The sequence below is a fragment of the Dermacentor andersoni genome, chromosome 1 (assembly GCF_023375885.2).
Source record: "Dermacentor andersoni chromosome 1, qqDerAnde1_hic_scaffold, whole genome shotgun sequence".
Taxonomy (NCBI): Eukaryota; Metazoa; Arthropoda; class Arachnida; order Ixodida; family Ixodidae; genus Dermacentor; species Dermacentor andersoni.
The window spans coordinates 145,102,500-145,113,559 of record NC_092814.1 but is presented as its reverse complement, the minus strand read 5'-3'; positions in this window follow the sequence as shown (position 1 = coordinate 145,113,559).

Sequence of the window (11,060 nt, the reverse complement as noted above, 5' to 3'; positions counted from 1 at the left end):
TGTCGCCTTACGTACGTTAAACGTAAGCACCTATGTGGGACGTTACGGTGCGCCTCTTTTCAAGTCCTTTAGTTTACCGCACGGAAACGCAAACGTAAAGAAGACGTTATCGAACAGGGCGCCGTCTGGTGCCTCATGCCGAATGTATCCAAGCCAAGACGATCCATTAGCAACCATCCCTCTGTTACTCTGCGGACGCGTCTCGTTAGGCCTACGGGCGTCAGAATCACCGAACGATCTCAGAAAATGGACGCACTATGCACTCATAAATAGCCTTTCAGGTGAGTTTAGAGAAAGCGAACGCTCATTACAATAGTTACTGGCGATCAACGCGAGTGAGAGCGTAGCCATCGTGAGAATTCACGCTGAAGCGGGAGCCGTGGGTGCCGCCATGTTCGACAACGCCATTTTTTAGTCTCCGTAAAGATTATAAACGTTAAACTCGCAAAATAACGTACGTTATCGTAGCGCACGTAAACCACAGAAACCCAATAAAGTTCGGAGCATGGGCAATGAGCACGACGCTATTTCTTTACGTACTTACGTAATGCGTTTACGTTTGGTTGCAAACGCTATTCCAAAACCGCTTATTGCTGAGCGAGCGAGTGGCAAGGGTAAGCGGAGTCAAGCTCGACGGACGCACGAAGTCAATCACTTCCCGCGCTTTGCCCGACTTACAATTCCAAGAATAAAAAAAAAAGTCAGTGCCCTTTCACTCTGCGAAGAAGGATGACCAGTGAAGCTCTGCATGTGGGCTCCTTAAAGGCGAACTGCACCTCCACGGCGGATCGGCTCGGTACTGCACTATTTTTGGGATCGGCCCACGTATGGGGAGTGCTTTAAGCCTGCTTTACCTCCGCCGCGGCTCGGCCCTGTATTGCACTGTATTCGGGATCGGCCCACGTATGGGAAGTGCCTAATGCGTACTTCACCTCTATTGCGGGTCGGCCCTGTGGTACACTAATGTCAAGTTTTAGTGACGGTCAAGAAAATAGCAGAAATAGCAAATGAGCTTTGGTGTACGCGTCTACTCGGACAGTCATGAGCCAGTCCGGGACGACAAATGGAAGAGCACCCACTGCGAAATACATTTGGAGGACATACGGGGTGACGAACGTGATTAAGGCGGTGGCGGCGGTGGGTTGCGACGTCTGCAAGCAGATGTGTCGCTGAGGCAGCAGCAGCTGCCTTCAGAGCATAGATACTCGCTAGGTGCAGCCAATCCCACACTGCGCGCCTGCTCACCCAAACACCGATGCTGCGACGCGTGCTCCTATACACCGTCCCATACATAGTAGTCAACGCTCTGGAGGCTAGAGAGACTTTTTGCAGTGGCTTTGTTCGCAGCTGGATATAGTTCGATGTTTTTTAACCACAATTGTGCGCAACTTACGCAGGGCGTCCAGGAGCACAGCCGCATTAATTAAAGCGCACCACAGGGTCTAGGCGGCACAACGGAAGCGGTCGCACGTCAAATCAACACTTCTGTGCCCGCAGCGATAAATTTGCGGCTATGGGATTGCTCGAGGTCGCGGATTAGACCGAGAGGCCGCGTTTCGACGGGGGCAAAAAAAAAAGAACGCTCATGCGCCTTTATTTAGGGACACGTTAAAGAACACCACGGTGACAAAATTAATCCGGAGTGCGCCACTACTGCCTGCCTCATAATCCGATTGTGGTTTTGGCACGTACAGCCTCATAATCCAATTCAAGCTTAATGCTTCTGCCACGATGCGATGTGCCATGTAAGGCAATGACAATGCTGAACCCTCTAAGAGGTTATGAAATCTGGAGCTCAACAACGATTCAAGCAAACACCTCTCCCTTTGTGTTTTGTGTACCTCGGAGACAAACAGCAGTGGTGTACGCAAGGTAACGTTTACCATCAAATAACCACTTTTATGTTGGACAAAACGTTGCAGAAATTAAATATTCGCCGTCAACATCACTGCTAATTATCGTCAATCAAAGCAAACCGCACAGAAAGCTTCGCTTACATTGATTTCCACCAACAACGTCCACGAAGGCCTAAGAAGGCTTGTCCTCCAGTTCGCCTTGTAGTGGGTGCATCTTTTTGGTACATGTTTTTGTAGGCGTCGACCAGTTATGCGTATTACTTGGCCCTCTTCACGATGATCTTCTCCAAAACAAAATCTCGTGCTCAATTTGGCGAAGCAGTTTCTTTTTTGCAGTTCACCACGCCATCATTTCCACGAACTGAAGTTGTAGGCGCCAGTTCTTCCAAGACACTGGGCAGTGATTCAATGATTCCTAAATCAATCATTTAAAGCAGTAGAACTCTTGTATAAATAATTTACTGCAACAGCAGTTTTTAACCTACACAGAATTTAAACTTTTGTGTTAACATGAACCTTATAATGTTCCCCTATGTTTTCTTCCAAATGTTAACTTGGTGTCAAAATCAATTTTTTCAGGATATACGGAATCATTGTGTATAATGGGTGTGTAGTACGTTCGAGTGCCTGCATAATTAATTTACTGCAATGACCGAATAAACCCACATAATTTAAACTTGGCGCGCACATTACCTATAATAAGCCCACTGTGGCGATATAATTTGAACTTGCTTCGGCAGTCATCGCGAGATGGGTTCTGCAGAACGTTTTAAGACAATGTCTTCCTTGGCGGGTTACCGCTACTTTTCCGTACGGCCTGTCTTTTCCAACTTTTAGCCTCTCTCTTGGGCCGAACCAGGAGAGAGTGCAGTCTACAATCTGGTTTTCTTCCTACTGCCGTCACGCCTTCAGCACGTGGAGGAACGCTGCATCGATCTCGCGCCAGGGGAATTTCAATATATCGGTTTGCTTCATGGAATCAGGCCGGCGTGCGCCCGCTTGCTACTCGCCTTCGCACTGCCATGCCGTGCCCGAACAAATTGCTGACGGAAGCGGACATTGGAGAGCGGAAGAGTAAACGTGCAGAAGGGGCCAGAAGTCTGGGGTTGGGAGGAGTGGCGTCTATGCATGCCCTCGAAAAAAGAAGTTGAAAGGCGATCCAAGACTCTCCAGCGTGTGTCTCACAGTAAACTACACAGTTTATGCACTCCATTCTAGTCCCCAACTCCCGCAGGAAGTCATTCCTTTCATCGACTTCAACTGGATGTTGAATGACCTTCCAACTTTTTCTGCATACACTTTAATTTTCTGTATACATAATATCAAAAAAGGAACACGGCACAACAATACGGGCAGGCCACGATGAAAAAGGTGGCGGCGCACCATTCTTTGCAGACGATTGGCGACGTTAATGCGATTTGCAAAGTTTCTATTATGGGTGTTAATTGGTGCTGACAAATTTTACATGTTATGAGGACTATTATGATGATTATAATGATGGAAGGAACGAGATAGAACCGGGAAAGGATTGTGATATGCGCAAGTGCGAAGGCACTTCTGTTTCCTCATCAATATTTCGCCATAGTCTTCTCCTCCGCTTTCCTCCTCATGCTTCTGCTGCATGCGCCTCCTGCGATTTCTTCCTCGCGCTCTCTTCACTCTCGCCGTTTGTCATCCCTCGCTGCGCTTCTCGTTCGCTCTTTTATCCTTGCATGGGATTTTTATCTCGGTTACGCCGAGGTACGCTGAGAGACGCCGACGCTCAACGCAGAAACGGGTGCCGAAATTCTGCGTTCTGAAAAGGAATCACTCGAATAAAAATGTTAGTAAATTATGCGTAGCTCACGATTTCAAGCTGAAACCCGGCACAACGTACATGCATGCAGTAGGAGCGGCCGAAAAAACCCCAGCACACTAACGTCTTACCTCCTTCCTACACAGTACCGATTTACAAGCAAGCTAATCTGTCGTACAGTCAACTTGCACAAGGATGTGATAGTCATAAAAGTCAACAGTCTTGCGTTACGTTAAAATTTTAGTAAGTACTGCCGGCCAGCTGTTGCAGCAGCCTGTGACGTACATTGCAGGTAGCTACTTCGATAACCTGAAGGTAGCGACGTCGACCCGCTTTTACATTCATTTACTTTGTCGTCATGTCATCGCACTAATTTTAGTAAACGTGACATGTTTGCAATGACTGTAACTTTCAAGTGGATATATTGTTTGCATTTTGTGCCTCTTCAAATACTTAACAGTATGACTTGCGTCCACCTGCGCGAGCGCGATAGCTGTATCTGCATAGAGAGGTGTTTTTCTTGCAGACGCGCTTGCGAACACGTACTGCTAATTCAAATGCAAAACAACGAGCGTCAACCATAGGAAGCAGAACCAATCTATTTTTCGCAGCAATATTGAACAACTTACTATTCCGAGCAGGCTCGAAAGGCGGAACGGAAGTGACGTATTCATAAATCAGTGAATGGAGACAATGAGTCATGTGTCACTTAGTAATAGAAAATGAGAGGAGTCGTTCTATTCATCTCGGTTTGATCAATAACAAAAATGGCCCGTCAAGACAATGTGACAGTCCTGGCGGCAGATTCAGTTGGGCTCTCTTTTCAAGACTTCGAACGCAACAGTCCGCCCATTGGTCCGCGTTACAGCGGATGTCTGCAGTTACGGGCTAGTGAACTCGTATCAAAAACTGCTCACGTTCATTGTCCCTTTTGAATATCTGAGTTGCGAAGCAGGAGAAAGAAATGCAAGCGCGAGCGCTACGCTTACTTTTTTTTTTTCCGTTCGCGCAAAAGCAGAAGTTTGGCTCCAAGCACCTCTTTTTAAATGCTTCTCGTTTCTGCGGCCGTAGAACGGTACCTGAATACTGTTCGCAGTTCTCGTTTCAATAAATTTCCCCTTCGAGCGATGCTCCATCCATAAACACATTCATGTGGTGAAATTTAAAAGCTGATGCATACATTATTTTTCTTTCCCGCAGTTATATAGAAGTCTTTCATTTCGAGGGCTGTGGACACAACTTTGCTTTCAGTCGACTTAAATGCTATGATTGCGCCAGCAGCTAGGTATCTCCTTCGCTCAATAACTGTGGGACAAGCGAGGCTAGCTCCAAGTCTTGTGAGTGGTTCACTGCAGCTCGCAGTGCCGGCTGATTCCGGCCTTTTGAGAACGGTGAAAAAAAAAGCAAAAATAGGAAAAAGAAGAAACGGAGTGAAAGACGGAACAGGAAAGCCCATTGCCAGATTATTGAAGCCCGTGATCAGATAGACTGAAACATTCGCACACTACGCCAGACGCATTTCTATGGGGCGCGTTTTCTTGCACGGTACATGCCTGCGTACTTCAGCGTACAGGCGCCCCATCGGGGGGACCAAGAAACTCAAGAACTCATATCAAGCCGCGAGTCCGTACTCTTATGCTGACGAGTGCTGATCATGAGCGATTCCCAGCACAAAACTTCGTTCGAGATCGACGTTCCGCAAATTAGGGCTTTCGCGATCGGTTTCAGCGATTAACAAAGAACCAAGGTGAAAATGACGCTTCTTTAAAAGGCGCCTTCAGACTAAATGTATGTGCATTTTCTCTTCCACTGCTTAGAGTGTCCGAAACGTAATGGCAGTTCGGAAGTGCACAGATGAGAGAGCCTTTTTCGTCTTCAGAACATGCGTGGTATTAATGTGACATGTGACGTTTTCTGCCACTCTCCATTAAGGATTCAACCAATCAAACTGCCATGAGCATATAAGACGGCAATCTCAAGCAATATTTTTCAATTATTACCTTGAAGCGCGGCTATTAGAAGTTATTTTAACTCTGCACGTGAACTCAACTGTTCACTACAAAGAGACTGAAAGTATGGTGCGTCACTTTGGAACCGCTAGTGAAGAGGATGCACTTATAATTATGCAAGCTTGATTATCCGTTATTCTGGCCATACGCATTATGCTGATGTCTCTAGTTTAAAGTTGTCTGGAGAGAGAGGCGTTGGAAGTCGCAGAGAGGACGATTATACAACAGGCGATCGTTGCTTTTCACGCGTCCACAGAATTCGCACGTCGGACTATCGGCCATTCCAATACGGTAGGAGTTAGCGTTTCGTAAACGCCACTCCGAGCAACAAGCGACATAGCGACGTTGCTCCGCAGTTGCAAAAGCCTAAGTGGCAGTTGTAGACGTAGTGAGGTTTAAGCTTACGCAGTTGGCAATTGAAGACACTTGGACAATTGCAGAAAACGTGTCTCTTTTTCTAAACTCGAGAGCGTTCTCTGAGCCAAAAATACTTGAACCGTGGCCACAACCGTCGTTGGCGGGAAAAGTGATTCGCGCTCTAGTTAGGTACTGAAACATAGGTCTGAGCGACCGTTCATAGGGTTCCTGTGCATCCTCCCGCACACACTCAGTGCTCACTCTCTCCCTCTTTTCCTCTTTGTATTCCCATTTGCTCTTTACCCCAGTGTAGGGTATCAAACCGGACACTCGTCTGGTTGATCTGCCTGCCTTTCCTCTCCTTACTTTCTCTCTTTCCAGACAAATAGACACACTGTAGGACGCCATAAGTTAGCACAACTAACGCTCATTTCTCAAAGCCTCATAGTCTTTGTCTCGCGAGCTATCTACATCTCGATGATGCCGCCTTCAGAAGTATTGCATGCTGCTGGAGACGTATTACGCCTGCAAATACGAGATGTGTCCCAAAAGTTTATGCACTGAGTCAGAAAAAAAGTGGGAGTGAGTCTAGCGGCGCCGCTCTCTCACTGTCTCTACTCGAAAAAACCTTTGTGACCGCTCGTACGAGCTGACTGCTGTATACAAGACACTACTGTATGTGTGCACTTTTTGTGCAACCCATTTTTAGTCTTTGTCGAAACATAGATCGACGAATAGACGGAGAAAATGATCAATATCAAAGTTGTGGTGAGATTGAGCAAAAATGGTGCAGAGATTAATGAAATGTTGCAAAAGGCCTATTGAATGGATGTCGTGAAGAATTCCCTTCGAGGGGTCCAGTGTTTACAGGCAGGCTGGGAAGACCCCAAGAACTATGCAATATCAGAAAGCCTGTGCACCGTTTGCGAAGATGGAAACAATAATTGCGTGCATTCTTTCGCGCTTAGTGACCGCCGAATGACTGTTGGAATGACAGCAGAAACACTTGGTTTGGAAAAGTCATCCGTTTACAGGATTTCGACAGCAAACTGGGAATGCACCAGGACAGTGACGAAACTGCTGACTCCTGTACAAAAGCTGCGACGAAAGGAATGTGTAATTGATAGAATAACTTCAGTCGACCGCGACGAATTGTTGCAAAGGGTCCTCACCGGAGACAAAACTTGGATTAACGAATAACACATCGAGCAAAAGTCGCACATCAAGGAACAAAAAAGAAAGATGAGCCAAAGTCACAAAAAAGTGCACAAGAACAAAGCAAAAAAAAAAACAATTAAGATATTTATTTTCTCTGCCATGTAATTGTGCACGAGAAGCTTGCACATAAGGTCGAACTGTCCATGCAATTTTCTGTATGGAGGTCCTCAAGAGTCTGAGATCGCTTACGCCGTGTGCGACTAAATTAGTTGAAAGAGGGGTGCTGGATTCCGCACTAGGGTAAGGCCCCTGAGCATCGTCCATTGATAGTGCCTGAGTGTTTGGCGCGCAAGCCCGTCATTATGCCGAAAACAGCCTTCCTACTAGCCGGATGTAACACCCTGAGATTTTTTTGCCACCAAGTGCATACTAGTGTTCAGGGGTTGCAATTGGAAACAATTCTATAGGAAACGACATTGCTGCTGAAGCGTTTACAGGGCAACTCCGGCGATTTTTTCTATGACCACTGACCTTAATAAGACTTTTAGTATACGTCTTCTCTTGCACCCTGATTATCTGTGCCGAACGATATGGCTGCAAGTCTTTTAATTTTCTTAAAGATGAATTTGTGACGACGGAATCTACACCGTCACTTGGCCCAGAAACGACGAAGCTGGTTCATTTTTCTACGAGCCGACGGCCGACAATCATACTTTTGACCGACTAGATGACCGGTGCTTCTCTTCGTCTTGCCGTACCACAAGGCGTTGAGCGTAGGCACGTCAGCTGCCTCACGTGGCGGCGGCGGGTCAAAAGCAAATGGCGATCCATCAGCCCTCCTTTTGTCACTGCAATCTCCGCTATCTTGTTCGAAAGAGCTGGAAAGCTTCCCGGCCGTGTAATCAGAAGACATCATCAGATTCGCTTTTTTGTCGTTAGCACCGCGCGTGCTGCGTGTTTAGCATGCCTTCCGCGTGTTTACATTACGGTGACCGACTCATCGTAGAGGTCACACAAAGCAGTTACCTGTTTCGGTACCTCTTTCATTGGTTCTTGAAGTTACTGATGAGTCCTAAGCAGCTGGAACCACCCTAGCCGTGGCAAGACTGCCATTTGAAAATGTCAATATCTTCAAATGGTGAAAAAGCGCCGGGGTTGTCTTTAACACAACATTACTAACAAGGGTATTTCTTGCAGCAATGGAAGAAGGGGAACAAGTGTATTGTGTCTAATGGGGAGTATTTGCAAGTTGACTACATTGATGCGTCTGAAAGTTAGTGACCGGAATTTTCTAAGCGTTAAGTTCCCTCACATTCGCCGAACGGAAAAAGTTCCTGGTCTGAACATTACCACAAAAATTACCAAGTGGATCAATAACTTCCTAACCAACCGGTTTCAAATAGTAACAGCTAATGACTACTCCGTCCCATTTAGCTCAAGTAAACTCAGCTGTACCTCAGGTTTCAGTCCTCGACCCTATATTGTTTTTAATATCCATCAATGTCATTCGCAGTAACTTGTCTTCTACTACTTGATTGTTTGCGCATGAATGCATTATTTAGAGACAAATTAATCACTCTCAATATTATTACTATTTGGAAACAGACCTTGAACACCTTACAAGATGATGCAGCGATTGGCAAGTGGAAATAAATGCATCCAAAACTAAAACCATCACATGTACTAAAACTGGCATCCCAGAGCCACGTCTTTATTTTCTCGATAATATTAGGAAATTGAAGACTTGACCACGGTAAAATAATTGGGAGCCTCCATGAAGTCAAATTTAACCTGGCATCATCACAATGATACCATAACGAGCATCTAAATCACTTGGTTTTATCAGGCGCAGTCTGCATCAAGCTCATCTGCATCTACTAAATACTTAGGCCCAAACAATGAAACGTTCCTTTCCCTCGAGCGCTTCCTAACCTTACGTGAGGCCTCCTTACAGCGAAGGACCGGTGGAGGAAGCAAGCGTTCTCTGAAAGCTCCCTTCACCCGTCCTCACGTAAGGAGCGGTTGCCGCATGCCTGGGTTTGAGATTATCTCTTAAAAGCTTTAAGCGAACACCAATTCAATAAAAAAATTTTCCATCGTCGCACAATCTTTAAATTGAAGAGTTAATATAGAGAAGCGTGGACGCTTTCTTCTAGTTTTGTTTACTAAACTTAAAAAAAGTGGCGCATTACAGTGCAAAACTTGATGTGCTCCAGCAACGCTGGCACGCCGGCGTCGTGCAACGCCTAGCAACGCCTAGCAACGCGTCCATACCGCACGCGTGACTGAAACGAACATTCCTGGCAAGACGTACCATGCTCGCGCTTCTCCGCGGGTTGGCGACAGCGCGCATGCGCAAGCAAACGTCACGTGCTTAAGCAGTGAGGTGAAGCGCTCGTTCAGGGCTAGGAGTGGCGTAAGGACGCATGAAGGTAGCTTTCGAGCTACCTTATGCTGAGGAAGCACCAAGGACGCCTTCAATGAGGGCCCCTCAGTAAGGAAACTTTCAGAGTGACATAAGGTAGCCTCACCGCAATGAAGGCTTCCTTACTGAGGTAAGGAAGATTTCATTGTTTGGTCCTTAGCCTATAAAACACTAGTACGATCAAAAATGGAATATTCAAAACTAATCTGGAACCCTCAGCAGTCGTATCTCGTACATAAGCTTGAATCACTTCAAAATAAAGCTCCCCGATTTATTCTCAGCATATGCTCACGAGCATCGAGCGTAACAGAAATAAAAGAATCCCTAAACTTATCATCTCTCGAAAAACATCGCTTGCTTAATCTTCTGTCTTTTTTTTCTTAAAGTTTATCACAGCCAGCTTTCCTTCGCTGCCTTGCATAAATATCTGGCCCATCGCGTTTTCCCTCGCCTGGATAAACTCATAGGTTCAAAGTCCTGTCGATATTCTAGCATACTAACCTATTTATATTTTCAGAACTCTTGCTTGCTATTAGTCACTGTAATCAGCTCACAGAAAACATTGCATCCGACATCAATGACGACACTCATTCCTTGAGAAGTTGGAGTTATTTCTAGATGTTTAATGATTTTTAAATCTCCCCTTTTCTTTCATATTTTTTGCAATGTTTGTGCTAAACATATATGTTATAGACACGTAGTCATCTCGTTTGATTTGTAGTCCATCCCACCCCTATGTGTAATGTCCGTATGGGCCCTTAGGATAAATAAACAAGATGAATAAAAAAATTAGTATTGATTGTTGAAAAGACCAAGGTATTTCAACTGGTTAAATTACGCCACATCAATATGTCCACATATAAAAATGAGTTTTTTTTTATGTTGCATTTCTTTGAGTGCTTTTTGTGATGTTAAGGCTCATATCTCTGAAATGACAGCAACTGTAGAGAACTGTTAGGTTACACTCAACAAGCAGCGTTGTCTTTCTATAATGATGTGAGTTGACACAAAGGACAATCGTCTGCACAAAAAAAGTCCCAACCTAAGTGGGAGGTGAATGACAGGTTATATATATTATAAAGGAAAGGAGTACAGCTAACAAGCCTAGAATTCCGAAAAGGAATTTTGTGAAGAATGATTTATATTTAGTTGCTTGAATGAACCCTTAGCGTTTTCTGAGGCCCAGTTAGTGCAAAATTCATTTTCTTTTAGAATGTGAGTTTTATTTTCAGTTTATTATGTGCTACCTAGTCAAAAGCTTTCTGAGAGTTAAAAAAAAGTCCTAATTGTCCATGTTTGTCGTCAGCCGTGAAAAAATCATCAACTATACGTATTAAGTGCGTAATTATTGATAATCCCTCCATATCAAGGATTACCACTTCGATTCGAGATCAAATCATTTGAATTAAAAAATTAAATCATGTGGTTTTACATGCCAAAACCATCATCTGATTATGAGG